The sequence below is a fragment of the Convolutriloba macropyga genome, chromosome 1, assembly GCF_964194025.1.
Source record: "Convolutriloba macropyga chromosome 1, txConMacr16.3, whole genome shotgun sequence".
Lineage (NCBI taxonomy): Eukaryota > Metazoa > Xenacoelomorpha > Acoela > Convolutidae > Convolutriloba > Convolutriloba macropyga.
In genome coordinates this window covers 83,341,064-83,359,893 of record NC_134468.1, presented here as the reverse complement: position 1 = coordinate 83,359,893, position 18,830 = coordinate 83,341,064, and the positions used below count along the sequence as shown (strand labels likewise).

At 34.4% G+C, this 18,830-nt stretch overlaps 1 protein-coding gene and 1 pseudogene across 1 annotated transcript in view; both read left to right on the top strand.

The window, feature by feature from the left end:
- The window catches only part of LOC142352362 (sodium/potassium-transporting ATPase subunit alpha-1-like), a 32,775-nt pseudogene extending 26,850 nt beyond the window's left edge, over positions 1–5,925 (top strand).
- The window catches only part of LOC142352206 (uncharacterized), a 354,267-nt gene that overhangs the window by 321,384 nt on the left and 14,053 nt on the right, over positions 1–18,830 (top strand). The gene's annotated exons all lie outside the window — the stretch shown is intronic.

Genomic DNA, 18,830 nt, shown 5'->3' with positions numbered 1-18,830 from the left:
GGCCATTTAGGCGTTTTGCTCAAAATGTTTCATGTGCAAAGGTGTGAATAAAGGCGTAAAATTTTGAGGTTTTCATTTCTCGGCTTTCACGAAAAGAGTAAAGCTGTTTTGTTATTCTACTGTTTACCTCTCGTTGCGATTTGAAATGTCCGATTTTCATGAATAAAAGGCAAAATCAATTCAGCCAAAGATAGAGCTTTAGTACACTGCATGCATACAAACGATGCCAAGAAAAATAACAGGTGCAAATTTTCCCCAGCGACGGAATTTTGCGAGTTGTTCAAAGAAATGGAACAAAAAAATTGCGAGCTCTTCTTGACGTTCGTCAAAACGATGTTTTGGTTACAATGGAGTCAGATATGCGGAAACTGTTTGTTGGATGTTCAAACAATCTATAGCTTCTAGTTTACTTGGAAATTTAGAAAAATTACTGGGAAAATAGTTCTTTTTCAAGACCTAAATTGCAACAAGTTGAAGCTGCCGTGCATAAGAAAAGATTGTCCTCACTTTCTTCAACGATGTATGAGCGAAAGGTACTGATGTGGGCTGCAAGTAGTCCGAATGTGAATCAAATAGAAAATTGGTGGGCAATTGGGAAGCAGCAATTACAAAAACAGACAGTTTATTGGGAAAATCTGGAAGAAAAAGTGTTGGCAATTTGACTGACATCGTAAAAAATTGTGTTAAAACTGTACGTACGGTACCGTCCACTAGATATTTTAAAAAGCTAAATGCTTGATTGCTTGTTAATAGAGAATTGATTTGAACTCTAAATGTATGATTTGATGGATCGTGGTGCTTTTTGGTACCATAGTGTAGGTTTGTGCTTTTTTTCAAATTCCATGATCAAAGGTTATTGTGACCATGGATTAAAATTATGTAAATTCTTGTACCATTCTGTTATTGGGCCTCGTTCTTTTGCAGGCATGTCTACTGTGTGGAACAATGTGCACCACAGCTTTGAGACTGACTCTGTTGGGAACCAATGGACATGGGAGGACAGACAAGTGGGGTTGAAGATGGCACACTCGGGTGCATTCTATGCCATCATTGTTTGTCAATGGAGCTCCCTCATATCTTGCAAGGCCAGAAAGTGCAGTGCCTTTAAGCAAGGTATTACAAGTCTTCTCCTAGTAAGAGAAACCCAAAAAGAGCTACAATTTTGATGCGCTACTCTAAGTATGACATCCTCACACCCCTCCCACTTTCATGTCCACTCGCCCAGTAAAACTAATCTAAAACGGGTGACTACGAAAGACAACCCTTAGCGAGTCCTATTTTTCGGACATTAGACGTTATTCGCTTATTAATAGCCGCGTCAGCAATTTCAATCGGCTATTATTGTGCTCCTTATTTTTTACAATTCAAAGAATTTGAATTGTATTGGTGCGTTGTCTTTTTTTCAGATCTTTTTACGCTTTTTTCGGCTTTTTCACGCCAGTGAGAAGTCAAATTACAGTGGTGATTTTGGTCACACTGAAATAGTAAAGGAAGCGAAAAATCGAGTTGGTTTGAGGCGTGACTTTTTCCAAAATACCTTTAAAGTGGAGTGAGAAATTGGTGTTTGAACAATTTGGGGTTTTTGAGATGGATTTTTTTTTCAATTTGACTTCTGTTTTCAGAGTTTCCTCTTCTTCAGTGCTTTTAAGACGGTACATATGTCTTCTAATGGTGCCTATTGTCCTTCGCTTGAATTCATAAAGGGGCTCATTATTAGTAGCTCTCAAACGAAGTTTGTAGCAATTATATTAGACCTGTCGGTCTTTTTTATGCGATTTTTTGCTTGACCAATTTTTCGTCTGACGCTTTTGACTTTTCGTCCTCAAAAACGGATAAACAGGTTGCGCCCAGCAGGCATTAAGTGCTCTTAGAGCCTTTCAGCTCTGTTTCAGCTGAAACTGTTTTGGAGAAATACTTTGGTGCGAAGAGCGGTTCTTAAAGGTTGAAGACATCCACCCCCCCCCCCACTGTTGACCCCCCATTTTGGCCCCACTCCCCCCCAAAACCGCGCTGTTGCCCCCCACTGTTGCCAACCCCACCGTGGCTACTAATGAACAAGCGATCGTAAAAACACGCAATTTTGTAATAATTTTCAATTTTGTTTCAAGCGTTTTGAAAATTTTTGTCATTTTTTTTTAGTTTTTCAGCCGTAGGTGTCAAGAAACCTCCTCTAGGGCTTTTAATAGGTTATTGCATAGTTTCTAGTGGTAATGGAATGATTTCAACATTTTAACATCACGATTTTTAGCATTTTTTGACAAAACGTGCAATTTTTTTTCAATTTCTTTGGCATTTATTTTTCATTTTCCAGGTCTTTCCAGATGCAGGGGCCAGAAAATGTCCATGGGGGTTTGATAATAAGTTAATGATAAAATTTTAATTGATAAGCTTTCAACTTTTTAATATGACCAGTTTTAGCTATTTTTTTCTATAAAACTTGCATTTTTGAAAGTTTTTGTTCGTTTTTAGGTTTTTCCAGCCTCAAGAGCTACATAAGCTCCTCTGGGGTTTGATTATAGGTTACTTCATAGCTTCTAGATGATGGTGGAATGATTTCAACATTTTAACATCACGATTTTTAGCATTTTGACAAAACGTGCAATTTTTTGAAATTTGTTTTTCATTATTCACGTCTTTCCAGACGCAGGGGCCAGAAAAAGTTCTTAAAGTTTTGATAATAAGTTGTGAAAATTTTTTATTCAACCTGGAATAGCTTTCATTTTTTTCATATGACAAATTTTAGCTATTTTTTCAATAAAATTTGCTCTTTTTGAATTTTTAAATTTTTTTTCAGGCACCAGGTTGCTAGGGACCTCCTCCACGGTTTATTAATAAGCGGTTACATAGTTTATTTTTGTTAAAACTTGCATTTTTTTCAAGTTTTTTGAAAGTTTTTGTCAGTTCTTAGGCTTTTCCAGCCTCAAGAGCCAGATAACCTCCTTTATGGTTCGATTATAGGTTATTGCATAGCTTCCAGAGGTAATGAAATATTTTTCAAAATTTTAATATCTTCAATTTTAAAAAATATTTGCAATTTTTTCAAATTTTTTGAATCTTTTTGAATTTTTTATCTTTTTTTCCCGCACCAGGTTGGTAGGGACCTCCTCCACGGTTTAATAATAAGCGGTTACATAGTTTATTTAGGAGTTTTTGATCAAATTCAATCTGCATAGTTTCTAGTGGTAGTGGAATGGTTTCAACATTTTAACATCACGAATTTTGACAAAGCGTGCAGTTTTTTCAATTTTTTTTGCATTTATTTTTCGTTTTTAACGTCTTTCCAGATGCAGGGGCCCGAAAACGTCCTTAAGCGTTTAATGATTAGTTACTGAAAAAAATTTGTTTGCCATGGAATGGCTTTCAATTATTTATTGACAAATTTTAGCAAATTTTTAAAACTTTCAATTTTTCAATTTTTTTGAAAGTTTTTGTCAGTTTTTAGTTTTCTCCAGCCTCAATAGGCGAGGAACCTCTTCTAGGGTTCGACAATAGGTTACTGTATAATTTCTAAACATAATGGAATGTTTTTCATGATTTCACCAACACGAGTTTTTGCAATTTTTTTTTTACAAAACTTGCAATTTTTAATTTTTTTGACATCTATTGTCATTATTTGGTTATTTCGGATTATTTTTAGGTTTCTCCAGCCTTAAGAGCCACATAGCCTCCTCTAGATTTTGTTTATAGGTGACTTTAAGGCTTCTAGGTGTAATGTAATGTTTGTCAAGATTTTAATATCTGCAATTTAAAAAAAAAATTTCAAATTTTTTGAATCTTTTCGAATTTTTCATTTTTTTTCTGGCACCCGGGTCTTAGGGACCTCCTCCAAGGTTTGATAATAATCTGTCACATAGTTTCTCGAGCTAATGATTTGGTTATCAATATTAGCTTTACCATTTTTTGATAAAGTTTTTTCTTATTTTCGGAAAATTATTATCATGTTCCAAGATTATGGATCTTTATGAGCCAGTGAAACTATTTAAAGCTTGAAATAGTGGTACTGGATAGTCCGTTGAAACAATGAAATGGTTTTGAAGATTTTAATATCTGGAATTTTAGCAAGATTTTGTAAAAATTTGCGATTATCTTCAAAATTTTTGATATTTTTGTCCTTTTCTGAGTTTAACGATCATTACTGGCCCACGAAGCTTTTCAAGTCTTGCAGATGGTTTACTTGACATAACTCCAGAGACAAAAAATAGTTTTGAACACTTTTACTGCGAAATCTGGAAGCTTTTCTTATAAATTTTACAATATTTTGCGTTAGTCGGTTCTGTTGTCTTATCATTTAGTACCATCAATGACAGGTCTGATTGGTTGATAATGAGGGATAAAAGAACCTATTTAATGTCTCGAGTTAATAGCTAGTAGTTTTCATGACTTTGCCAGTACTTTTTCTCAAAAATTTTGTGTGATTTTTTCAGTTCTTCAAGTATTTTTTGTACTTTTTGATGTCTTATCATTTAATCTCATTGGGTTCAGGTCTCTGATGCTGCTAATAGGGGGTTAAGTTTATCGATTTAATCGTTTATGTTCAAAGCTAGTGCTGTCACCAATCGTTTTTAATAAAAGTTATCGACTTCGTTGAGTTTTGCGATTTTGTTTTTTAACTTAGTCGTCTTAACTGGTCTCATTATCGACAGGTCTAATTGGTTGCTAAAATTCTTCAATTAAAGCAACTCATTTCAGTTCTTAGCTATTGCTTTTTTGTGACTATACACTTTCGTTTTTTTTAATAAAATCTTACTGATTTTTTTTATTTGATAATTCTGTTTGTTGTACTTATTGCTGAACAATATCATTAATGATAGGTCTCAACTGTGGTCATTGAGGAATCAAATAATTGATGTTTTTCTATCCTTCAATAGTGAGTGCGTGCTGTGACTTATACTAAGTGTTATTCAAAAGTTTCAGCGAGTTTTGTTGCGATTTTGGTTATTTTTGTTTCGTCTTTGGTTATTTTTGTTTCGACTTTTTGGAATTGACTTTTTCAATGACTTCTCTGACTTCTACTGTTGCAGTTAAAATTTGCGTTTCTGGCGTCATTTCTGCTTTTAGGTCAATTGCGTGACTTACCTCACTCAAAAAAATGACTTCTGAACTCACTTATGGAACTTTAAATTTTATGAACATTTACTAATTAAAGGTCAATAGTGCGCATCTAAGTAGTGCCAAACTTATATGCCCTAATTCCTGAGTAATAGAGTCTTGAGTTTTAATATCGAATATTAATGTTGAGAAAGCTCCATTGACAGTCCGATTCTAACCCAAAAAGTCTAGTGGTCTATTAAAAAGCTGGTGGTCGATCTGTCAACCGTATTTCTTTAGTTGTTTCAATTCATGATAGGCCACAAGCGTCTATTGCGGCTATTTTCCGGCAATCTGCCGGCTATATTTTTATGATTTCTTGCGTGGATCGCACTAAAAATTTTCGATTGAGACCACGAAAAATGTAATTGTCCTTGATTTCTCATGTAATTGAGAAATTTATTGTTTGTGTACTTGACAATGATTCAAGTTTGTTTGCTTCGCACTTTTTTCTAGTGTTTGTTTCAGGAATTTTCAAGAATGGCTTCCTGCTCGCTACCCTACCCATTACGTTTGTTTTGGCTGTTGTAATGATGAGTCTGAACACATTAACAGGAGGTATAGAAATGGGAACAATGATGATAGAAATTGATCGTCTCTGGGATTTCGTGTTCCCACTCCCAGTTGCAGTGCTGGCTTTGGGATATGACGAGATGAGGCGTCTCATCATCCGAAAAATCCCCAATGGATGGCTGGAAGAAGAAACCTGCATTTGATATGAAGAGCTTTTGATTTTATGATTATTTGATCTGATCCGATTATTGGTTCTGCTGATTGGTGTGACTGATTTTTTGCGCCTGAATTGGTTATTCAAGTGAATTTAAGAATTAATGATTAGTCTGTCTTTTTAAACTTCAATTTTGACCGTGTTATCTACAATTCCTGTTCTCTGCTATATTTCAAGATGATGTTTTTGTCTAATTGCTCTTGAACGAAGTTCATAGCAATTTTTGTAAGCGTGTGTGTCTTTTTATGCAAAATTTTTGCTTGACGGTTTTGACTTGTAAAGTGACTTTTACGCCCTTGCCTTTCTGCGTTTTGTGTGACCTTAAGTTCTCTCTCATTTACAATTTCAGGCAGCACACAATTGGCGTCAATTTAATACTAAAAGTCAAATGAAAAGTGCGCCGAAACTGGTGCCATTTTTCACTTTAAATCTAATAGTGGTATATATTAACCTCTAATGAGGTTATTTGAAGCGCCTAGTGAATTTCTTAGTCAGATTGAGGCTACACCCCCCTCCACCGACAGAACCAGGCTGCAATTGATTAGTGCTCCCACTAGTCATTCGGGAGCAATTCTTCCGACGTTAGTCAGTTATGTTGCTTTATGATAACTTGATAATGCAAACTGCATGCTTAGCTATTATAAAAATGCTTCTTGTTGAAATTTTGCATCAATTATATGCGTTCATTTTTATGCATATTGACAGCGCTTACCTATTCTAACAGTACTGGTCACGTTCAAGGGCACGTGTAATCGAAGTGAAATTGTGGGTTTTAACTAGTCCAAAAAGGGCACTGGGTGAAAGTTTTGTGAATAATAGACCGATTTCCGTTGTTTTTGTGCACATTTTCGGTAATTTTAGCCCAAAGTTTGGTTAATATTGTTGAAGTTTCAACAATACAGTTTTTGGTTTTACCTCTAATGATAGAGAAGGGTCGTTGATTGGTTTGTTCCGAGTTTTTTTGCTAAATTTTTCGAATTGCAGACTTCCTTGTCAAAAATTTTGCCAAATATGCTTTTATAGCCCACTTTTTTGCCAGAAGTAGAGACAAGAAAACTGCTCATACAATATTTTTGTCTGCTTCAAAAGAGGACTAATTTTAATACAGAGTCCTATTAGAGCCTCCTTGAATTCCAGTCCAGCCCGCTTTTAGCAGTCTTAACTCGATATGTATCCATAATGCATCATTTTTTTAATGAAATATTTCATTTGCCTAACTATTTATTTCGCAAATATATGGATTAAGTAGTTTTGTAGTGGGACGCGCAGCTATATCAGGACAAGTTATCTTTATTCGTGGGTTTTTTAACGTAAAATTGTTCAGACTGTGTTCTGCCGCGATCTTGAAATAATTTTCCCTTTTTGTTTTCTATGTTAATTACTAAAATGAATTCCTACAACGATTGAATTGAAGCAAGTTCCCTTGACACGAAATTGAGCTCCAATGAACATAACATAAGCTTTTGAGTATGAGCTCATGGTTATCGAGGCGTCGAAAGCGCTTTTTAATTGCTCTCAAACGAAGTTTGTAGCAATTATATTAGTCCTGTCGGTCTTATGCTTCACCGAGTTATGCGATTTTTCGCTTGACCGATTTTCGTCTGACGCTTTTGACTTTTCGTCCTCAAAAACGGGATAAACAGGTAGAGTCCAGCGATTATTAAGTGCTCTTAGAGCCTTTCAGCTCTGTTTAAGCTCAAACTATTTTGGTGACTTATACTTATGGTGTAAAGGGCGGTTCTTAGAGGTTGAAGACACCCCCACTGCTGACCCCGCGCACTATTGCCCCCACCCCCCCCCCCGCCCACCGCGCTGTTGCCCCCACCCCAGTGTTGCCCCACCCCCCACCCTCTCCCTCCCCAGCAGCCCCTGGTGTCCCCCCCCCCCCCGTGGCTAGCTACTGACGAAAAAGCGTTTGGTAAAAACGCAAATTTATACTATTTTGCAATTTTTTTCCAAGCTTTTTAAAAAGTTTTGACAATTTTTGATTTTTATCAGGCCTAGTTGTCTGAGAATCACCTCTATTTTTTAATAATAGTTTACTGCATAGTTTCCAGTGGTAGTGGAATGGTTTCATCATTTCAACGTCATGAATTTAAGCAATTTTTTGAAAAAATGTGCAATTTTTTTTTTCAAATTTTGACGTTTGTTTTCTGTATTCGGGTCTTTCCAGACCCAGGGGCCAGACAACATCCTAAGGGGTTTGATAATAAGATACTGACAAATTTTTATTGGCCCTGGAATTTTTTTTCAACTTTTTAATGTCACAAATTTTTGCAGTTTTTTAATAAAACTTGCTTTTTTTCAAGTTTTTTGAAAATGTTTGTCGTTTCTTAGGTTTTTTTTAGCCTCAAGAGACAAGAAACACCCTATAGGGTTTGAAAATAGGTGACTGTATGATTTCTAGGTTAAATGGAATTTCTTGCAAGATTTTAACATCACGAATTTTTGCACATTTTTTTAAATAATTTTTGCCATTTTTTCATTTTTTTGACATTGTCATTTTTCAGGTTTTTTGAACCTCAAGGGTCAGAAAACCTCCTTTGGGATTTGATTATAAATTACTGGAAAATTTTTTTGTTCATGGATTAATTTTCAACTTTTTAATATCACAAGTTTCAGCCATTTTTTTATAATAAAACTTGTATTTTTTTTAAGCTTTGTGAAATTTTTTGTCATTTTTTTTAGGTTTCTTTAGCCTCAGGAGCTCCGCAACTTCCATTAAGGTTTAATAATATGTTACTGCACAGTTTATAGATGTAATGGAATGTTCATCAAAATTTAATATCACGAATTTAATCAATTAAAATGTTTGCAATTTTTTTTTACTCTTTTTGAATATTTTCCGGCAACAGAGGCCTTGGGACCTCTTCCAAGGTCTTGTATTAAGCTGCTGCATAGTTTCCAGAGTTATTGGGATAGTGATCAACTTTTTTATTGTTCCTGTTTTTGGTAATTTTTGGATAAAATTTAAGCTTTTCAAATTTTTGGAAAATTTTTTTGTTCCGATTGTATGGATCTTTATGAGCCTGTGATAACATTTTAATTTTCCAGGCTTGCCGGATAGTCGCTTGAGACAATGAAATGTTTCTTAAGATAATTTTATCTTGATTGTTTTCAGTGGATAGATTATCTTTTAACGGCTCGAGAAAATTTTGCTAAATTTGAAGAAATTTTGCCTGTCTTTGTTGTTTTGTTTGTAGTCTTATAATCTTATCTGGATAATGACAGGCCTAAATTGCTTCCTTAAAAGATATAAATTAACAGGTTTAAATTGATTCTTCAATTAAATATAAAGAAGTATAAATGACCTTTTTAAATGATTTCAATTGATAACTAATGGTTTTAATCGCTGAGAGAATAAGGGTTTTCAGAAATGAAAATTTATTTTTGAACTTTGCCCTTTCTGTAGTTATTTTGCTGATTATTACGAAATCTCATTAAGGAGAGGTTTCACATCTATTTCTGTAATGCCGAGCTCAATTGTTAAGTTCTGTTTTATCTTAAAATGTAGACATATAGTTATGAGTTTAACTAATTGTTTTTCAATTCACGTTTGTCTTGTCTCTTGTTCTCATCATTCGCAGGTTTTATCAACCCTCTAATGCGGCATTGCTTTCATTTAGTGGTTTGTTAAGCAATATGTGAGTCTTTCAAAGTTTTATCTCTTCCTCGTTTCGTAGACGATGAAGTCAAAAATGCAGATGAGCGGGGTCGGAACATTATGCGCGAATGCATATTACCGAGACTCAGCTCCTTGTAACCATATTTATTGACAATTGGTGATAGTTGTTATTTTATAAAAATAAATTTAGTAATCGTGAATCTAGCAGCTTAAATATGGAAGTACTACCGATTACCCTCTCCCTCCCGCAACATAGCGGGTGCATGTTATTTTCGCCCCCGAAGTGCACGTGCAATATTTTTGAACAACGCTTTAATATGCAATGACACGTGCGCTGAAACTGGTTGGTGCATAACGTACTGGGGTTGCGGGTCGAAAAAGATCCCTTTCCAATGCAATTTTTTCAAATGTTTTCTACTACTGACTTTTCATCTGATCGTTTTTTTCGTCTGACCATTTGATTTTTCGTCCTCAGAATTGGGATAAACAGGTAAAGCCCGCAACGTATTAAATTCTTTAGTGTTTTACGGCTCACTAGTCTCTAAGGATGCAATTCACCGTAACTGTTTGAGGAGCGTGAATTCATGCTGTGAGGGTGGTTCCTAGCGTTTGACCCACTCTGACCACCACTCCACCTCATTCCAGCGGTAACCTTCCCTGCCAGCACCTGCACGCAACACCTCCCTCTCCCAAATTTTAGTCCCTGTGCACCCTTTGATGGCAAATATACTGTTATTAAAAACATCAACATTGCAGGGAACATAATTTTCTACTTCTTGACAAAATTGGAATCAATAGTGCGCAGAACATAGTTGCCAATCATTTAATAGATAGATTTATTTATTTAGCTTTTTGGTATAAAAACAATAAAGCAAGGATGATCAACGGGGACATCAAGTTCCTCTTTTCAGATCACCCTCTTAAGTTAGAGTTCAAAATTTAAACTCTAGCATTTGAAGCAGGGTGTAACAAACTCCTGTCCTGTTGTATGTAAGAGATGCTGACCTTAGCAGTCGGTTATGTTTCTGTCAAATGTGCGACTTCTGTGCTCAAATCAGTCCGAACAATTTTTCAATTGGGAAGACAGACGCACAGGCATAGTATAAATACAGGTCTAGACTTGCTTTGAGGACACTTAACATTGCTTTCTGTGTATGTCTGGTTCGCTACGGCTTTAATCAGGCAGAAAACGTTATTGATTGGTAGTCTCAAGCAAAGTTTGCTTCAGTAATTATATTGCACTTGTTGATCTTTCATTTCTAATTTTTGACCTATTCGACGTTATTTGAATTGACATTTACGTTAATTAGTTTTAATATTTGCAAGTTTTAAATCGCTCTCAGAATTTAAAGTAGCTAAAATCAGTTATATGATTAGTGGTGGTATCTTAGCAAATGTCAGATTTTATTTGCGCAGAAGTCAGTTTTACTCACAAGTTGATGAGTAAAAATGATCGGATGAAGTCGTGAATAGTAGCAGTCAAGAGCCCATGAAGCTTAAAATATTTCTGCAAAATGGGTTTTTGCATTTTAAGAACATGGAGTTTTTCTAAAATGTTTTTAGTTAAGAAATAAGGGAAAATTAATCGAAACTAAGAGTTTCTGAGGTCACTCCAAAAAGATTTGCTTCTCAAAAGTACTCTCTGCATAATGATAATTGCATCTTTGTAGTCTCTCAGAATCATAGTTTCGTCAGCATTCTATTTTATTGCAAGTTATAAATATTGGTGTAAAAAATTGATTTTTGAACGTGATACAATTAAAACTCGAGATTGAGTTTGAGCTACTGTTGTTTGAGTTCTCCTAGAGTAAAAATGGACTACGCGCAAAATTGTGGAGGAAGATTTAGAGTATTATGCCACTATAGTGATAATGCATATACTGGAGCTTTTTATTGAAAAAGTTTTCCAGTTGATCATTTTTAATAGCTGCAATTATTGGCCTTCTCTTGGTTTTTTGTCGCCAAGAGTTTTGTAACGACCATCTGACGTCAAAGTCACTTCAAATCTGCTTTTTTGTTCATTCAAGCGATTTCGACTTAATTACCTACGTGATGTCATTTTTCACTCTTAGCGGAGAGAGCGTTTTGTTCATTCGCGTGATAACGTTTTTGGTCACATGTGAGTTACCTCGCTCTCAAAAATGTTTTGCTCACTCTGAAATTGACTCTTTTTTACTTCAATTTTTTTGGTCATGGATTAATTTTCAACTTTTTAATATCACAAGTTTAGCCATTTTTTTATAATAAAACTTGCATTTTTTTAAGCTTTTTGAAATTTTTTGTCATTTTTTTAAGGTTTCTTTAGCCTTAGGAGCTCTGCAACTTCCATTAAGGCTTAATAATAGGTTACTGCACAGTTTGTAGATGTAATGGAATGTTCATCAAAATTTTATTATCACGAATTTAATCAATTTTTTAAAATGTTTGCAATTTTTTTTACTCTTTTTGAATATTTTCCGGCAACAGAGGCCATGGGACCTCTTCCAGGGTCTTGTATTAAGCTGCTGCGTAGTTTCCAGAGTTAATGGGATAGTGATCAACTTTTTTATTCCTGTTTTAGTAATTTTTGGATAAAATTTAAGCTTTTCAAGTTTTTGGAAAATTTTTTTGTTCCAATTGTATGGATTTTATGAGCCTGTGATAACATTTCACTTTTCCAGGCTTGCCGGATAGTCGCTTGAGACAATGAAATGTTTCTTGAGATAATATTATCTTGAATTTTAGCAAGATTTTGTTAAAATTTGCAATTTTTTCCAAAATGCATCAATATTTTTTGTCCTTTTCGACGACCATTACTGGCCAACGAAACTTTTCAATTCTCGGAGATGGGTTATTTCACAGAACTTTAGAGACAAAGAATGGTTTCTAACTTTTTTACTGCGAAGTTGAAAATTTTTTTGGATTTTCAGTCCGGACAATTTTTCAATTGGGAAGACAGACGCACAGGCATAGTATAAATACTGGTCTAGACTTGCTTTGAGGACACTTGACATTGCTTTCTGTGTATGTCTGGTTCGCTACTGCTTTAATCAGGCAGGAAATGTTATTGTTTGGTAGTTTCAAGCAAAGTTTGCTTCAGTAATTATATTGCACTTGTTGATCTTTTATTTCTAATTTTTGACCTATTCGACGTTATTTGAATTGACATTTACGTTAATTAGTTTTAATATTTGCAAGTTTTAAATCGCTCTCAGAATTTAAAGTAGCTAAAATCAGTTATATGATTAGTGGTGGTATCTTAGCAAATGTCAGATTTTGTTTGCGCAGAAGTCAGTTTTACTCACAAGTTGATGAGTAAAAATGATCGGATGAAGTCGTGAATAGTAGCAGTCGAGAGCCCATGAAGCTTAAAATATTTCTGCAAAATGGGTTTTTGCATTTTAAGAACATGGAGCTTTTCTAAAATGTTTTTAGTTAAGAAATAAGGGAAAATTAATCGAAACTAAGAGTTTCTGAGGTCACTCCAAAAAGATTTGCTTCTCAAAAGTACTCTCTGCATAATGATAATTGCATCTTTGTAGTCTCTCAGAATCATAGTTTCGTCAGCATTCTATTTTATTGCAAGTTATAAATATTGGTGTAAAAAATTGATTTTTGAACGTGATACAATTAAAACTCGAGATTGAGTTTGAGCTACTGTTGTTTGAGTTCTCCTAGAGTAAAAGTGGACTACGCGCAAAATTGTGGAGGAAGATTTAGAGTATTATGCCACTATAGTGATAATGCATATACTGGAGCTTTTTATTGAAAAAGTTTTCCAGTTGATCATTTTTAATAGCTGCAGTTATTGGCCTTCTTTTGGTTTTTTGTCGCCAAGAGTTTTGTAACGACCATCTGACGTCAAAGTCACTTCAAATCTGCTTTTTTGTTCATTCAAGCGATTTCGACTTAATTACGTACGTGACGTCATTTTTCACTCTTAGCGGAGAGAGCTTTTTGTTCATTCGCGTGATAACGTTTTTGGTCACATGTGAGTTACCTCGCTCTCAAAAATGTTTTGCTCACTCTGAAATTGACTCTTTTTTACTTCAATTTTTTTGGTCATGGATTAATTTTCAACTTTTTAATATCACAATTTTAGCCATTTTTTTATAATAAAACTTGCATTTTTTTAAGCTTTTTGAAATTTTTTGTCATTTTTTTAAGGTTTCTTTAGCCTTAGGAGCTCTGCAACTTCCATTAAGGCTTAATAATAGGTTACTGCACAGTTTGTAGATGTAATGGAATGTTCATCAAAATTTAATATCACGAATTTAATCAATTAAAATGTTTGCAATTTTTTTTTACTCTTTTTGAATATTTTCCGGCAACAGAGGCCTTGGGACCTCTTCCAAGGTCTTGTATTAAGCTGCTGCATAGTTTCCAGAGTTATTGGGATAGTGATCAACTTTTTTTTTATTCCTGTTTTAGTAATTTTTGGATAAAATTTAAGCTTTTCAAGTTTTTGGAAAATTTTTTTGTTCCAATTGTATGGATCTTTATGAGCCTGTGATAACATTTCACTTTTCCAGGCTTGCCGGATAGTCGCTTGAGACAATGAAATGTTTCTTAAGATAATATTATCTTGAATTTTAGCAAGATTTTGTTAAAGTTTGCAATTTTTTCCAAAATGCATCAATTTTTTTTGTCCTTTTCGACTACCATTACTGGCCAACGAAACTTTTCAATTCTCGGAGATGGGTTATTTCACAGAACTTTAGAGACAAAGAATGACTTATAACTTTTTTACTGCGAAGTTGAAATTTTTTTTGGATTTTGCCTTTTGGATTTCTTTTTGGATTTCTTTTCTATATGATTTTTTTTTATTAACAAGGCTAGAAAACTAGAAGTTGCAGAGTCGAATCCAACCATGGAAAATATTCCTGTCTCTTTTTCTCTGTCCTTTGGGGTTCTTTTCCTTTTCTTTCTCGTTCACTTTTTATCTCCTTCACTCTATCTCTCTTTTTTTTTGTTGATGCCGCACTTCAGCTGCCGTTATGTGGCTTAATGTCATCATCTCTGATCCTCATTAACAATTAGTTATAGTAGAAAGTTTTTTAATCATAAACTATCTAACAAGCACTTTTTAGGAAATCTTTGTTTATTGCTCTTGAAAGCAATTTGTAGCAAGTATATTCAGCCTGTTTGTCTCTTTTCAATTTATTGCTTCACCCATTTTTCGTCTGACCCACTTGACTTTCGTCTTCAGAAACTCGATAAAGAGGTAGCGCCCAGAGTTTACAAAGCCGTGGCTAGCTGCTGACGAATCGAACCGCTCGCCGTTCGTTTGAGAGCAATTCGCCCGACGTTAGTCGGTTATGTTTAAAAAACTTGAGTTGAATTCTTTTTTGCTTGTACCTGCTGTTCTTTTTTCAGACTCGTGACTTAATCTCACTAATCAAAAATTCCAATTGGAATGCATCTCTAATTGGTACAAACGGAAAAATACCGTGTTTTCTATTGATATCTAAAGGCTCTTATTACTTATTATTTATACGTTTTGAGAAAATGTCGATGAAATTTTGAACTATGCATTTTTATATCATACTACTGTCGACCTGTTGCTTAGTCTCAGTAAAGAAAGCTCAATCTTCTTTGCCTATGGAAAAGAATGTAATTTCTATAATGGATTTAATTTTTACTAATAGTTTTCTGCTTTGGTACTACGAGTTCCAATACGTTCGCACATTTTTAAGGTTCTATTTTGTTAGCTTGTCAAATTATCACATTAATGACAGGTCCAAGTTACGCCTAAAAAATGCGAAATGCAATCTTTTGGATTGTTCTTGGTTAATATCTTATGGTTTTGACGGCTGCGACACAGTTCTCTCGCAAATTTTATAGAATTTTTAAGGTTTCTTAGTGTGACTTTCATATTAAACGTTTTAAAAAATGAGAGGATATTTGAACATTAAAAGACTGCGTTATCGAGCTCATAATGTTTTCAGTGGATAGATTATCTTTTAACGGCTCGACAAAATTTTCTTGCAAAATTGTTGAGTTTTGAAGAAATTTTGCCTGTCTTTGTTGTTTTGTTTGTAGTCGTATAATCTTATCTGGATAATGACAGGCCTAAATTGCTTCCTTAAAAGATATAAATTAACAGGTTTAAATTGATTCTTCAATTAAATATAAAGAAGTATAAATGACCTTTTTAAATGATTTCAATTGATAACTAATGGTTTTAATCGCTGAGAGAATAACGGTTTTCAGAAATGAAAATTTATTTTTGAACTTTGCCCTTTCTGTATTTATTTTGCTGATTATTACGAAATCTCATTAAGGAGAGGTTTCACATCAATTTTTGTAATGCAGAGCTCAATGGTTAAGTTCTGTTTTATCTTAAAATGTAGACATATAGTTATGAGTTTAACTAATTGTTTTTCAATTCACGTTTGTCTTGTCTCTTGTTCTCATCATTCGCAGGTTTTATCAACCCTCTAATGTGGCATTGCTTTCATTTAGTGGTTTGTTAAGCAATATGTGAGTCTTTCCAAGTTTTATCTCTTCCTCGTTTCGTAGACCATGAAGTCAAAAATGCAGATGAGCGGGGTCGGAACATTATGCGCGAATGCATATTACCGAGACTCAGCTCCTTGTAACCATATTTATTGACAATTGGTGATAGTTGTTATTTTATAAAAATAAATTTAGTAATCGTGAATCTAGCAGCTTAAATATGGAAGTACTACCGATTACCCTCTCCCTCCCGCAACATAGCGGGTGCATGTTATTTTCGCCCCCGAAGTGCACGTGCAATATTTTTGAACAACGCTTTAATATGCAATGACACGTGCGCTGAAACTGGTTGGTGCATAACGTACTGGGGTTGCGGGTCGAAAAAGATCCCTTTCCAATGCAATTTTTTCAAATGTTTTCTACTACTGACTTTTCATCTGATCGTTTTTTTCGTCTGACCATTTGATTTTTCGTCCTCAGAATTGGGATAAACAGGTAAAGCCCGCAACCTATTAAATTCTTTAGTGTTTTACGGCTCACTAGTCTCTAAGGATGCAATTCACCGTAACTGTTTGAGGAGCGTGAATTCATGCTGTGAGGGTGGTTCCTAGCGTTTGACCCACTCTGACCACCACTCCACCTCATTTCAGCGGTAACCTTCCCTGCCAGCACCTGCACGCAACACCTCCCTCTCCAAAATTTTAGTCCCTGTGCACCCTTTGATGGCAAATATACTGTTATTAAAAACATCAACATTGCAGGGAACATATTTTTCTACTTCTTAACAAAATTGGAATCAATAGTGCGCAGAACATAGTTGCCAATCATTTAATAGATAGATTTATTTATTTAGCTTTTTCGTATAAATACAATAAAGCAAGGATGATCAACGGGGACATCAAGTTCCTCTTATCAGACCACCCTCTTAAGTTAGAGTTCAAAATTTAAACTCTAGCGTTTGAAGCAGGGTGTAACAAACTCCTGTCCTGTTGTATGTAAGAGATGCTGACCTTAGCAGTCTGTTATGTTTCTGTCAGTTGTGCGACTTCTATGCTCAAATCAGTCCAGACAATTTTTCAATTGGGAAGACAGACGCACAGGCATAGTTTAAATACTGGTCTAGACTTGCTTTGAGGACACTTAACATTGCTTTCTGTGTATGTCTGGTTCGCTACGTTTTTAATCAGGCAGAAAGCGTTATTGTTTGGTAGTCTCAAGCAAAGTTTGCTTCAGTAATTATATTGCACTTGTTGATCTTTTATTTCTAATTTTTGACCTATTCGACTTTATTTGAATTGACATTTAGGTTAATTAGTTTTAATATTTGCAAGTTTTAAATCGCTCTCAGAATTTAAAGTAGCTAAAATCAGTTATATGATTAGTGGTGGTATCTTAGCAAATGTCAGATTTTATTTGCGCAGAAGTCAGTTTTACTCACAAGTTGATGAGTAAAAATGATCGGATGAAGTCGTGAATAGTAGCAGTCGAGAGCCCATAAAGCTTAAAATATTTCTGCGAAATGGCTTTTTGCATTTTAAGAACATGGAGCTTTTCTAAAATGTTTTTAGTTACGAAATAAGGGAAAATTAATCGAAATTAAGAGTTTCTGAGGTCACTCCAAAAAGATTTGCTTCTCAAAATTACTCTCTGCATAATGATAATTGCATCTTTGTAGTCTCTCAGAATCATATTCGTCAGCATTCTATTTTATTGCAAGTTATAAATATTGGTGTAAAAAATTGATTTTTGAACCTGATACTATTAAAACTCGAGATTGAGTTTGAGCTACTGTTGTTTGAGTTCTCCTAGAGTAAAAGTGGACTACGCGCAAAATTGTGGAGGAAGATTATTTAGAGTATTATGCCACTATAGTGATAATGCATATACTGGAGCTTTTTATTGAAAAAGTTTTCCAGTTGATCATTTTTAATAGCTGCAATTATTGGCCTTCTCTTGGTTTTTTGTCGCCAAGAGTTTTGTAACGACCATCTGACGTCAAAGTCACTTCAAATCTGCTTTTTTGTTCATTCAAGCGATTTCGACTTAATTACGTACGTGACGTCATTTTTCACTCTTAGCGGAGAGAGCTTTTTGTTCATTCGCGTGATAACGTTTTTGGTCACACGTGAGTTACCTCGCTCTCAAAAATGTTTTGCTGACTCTGAAATTGACTCTTTTTTACTTCAATTCTTTTTTTTTGGTCATGGATTAATTTTCAACTTTTTAATATCACAAGTTTAGCCATTTTTTTATAATAAAACTTGCATTTTTTATTTTTGAAATTTTTTGTCATTTTTTTTTAGGTTTATTTAGACTCAGGAGCTCTGCAACTTCCATTAAGGCTTAATAATAGGTTACTGCACAGTTTATAGATGTAATGGAATGTTCATCAAAATTTTAATATCACGAATTTAATCAGTTTTTTAAAATGTTTGCAATTTTTTTTACTCTTTTTGAATATTTTCCGGCAACAGAGGCCATGGGACCTCTTCCAGGTTCTTGTATTAAGCTGCTGCGTAGTTTCCAGAGTTAATGGGATAGTGATCAACTTTTTTATTCCTGTTTTAGTAATTTTTGGATAAAATTTAAGCTTTTCAAGTTTTTGGAAAATTTTTTTGTTCCAATTGTATGGATCTTTATGAGCCTGTGATAACATTTCACTTTTCCAGGCTTGCCGGATAGTCGCTTGAGACAATGAAATGTTTCTTAAGATAATATTATCTTGAATTTTAGCAAGATTTTGTTAAAGTTTGCAATTTTTTCCAAAATGCATCAATTTTTTTTGTCCTTTTCGACTACCATTACTGGCCAACGAAACTTTTCAATTCTCGGAGATGGGTTATTTCACAGAACTTTAGAGACAAAGAATGACTTATAACTTTTTTACTGCGAAGTTGAAATTTTTTTTGGATTTTGCCTTTTGGATTTCTTTTTGGATTTCTTTTCTATATG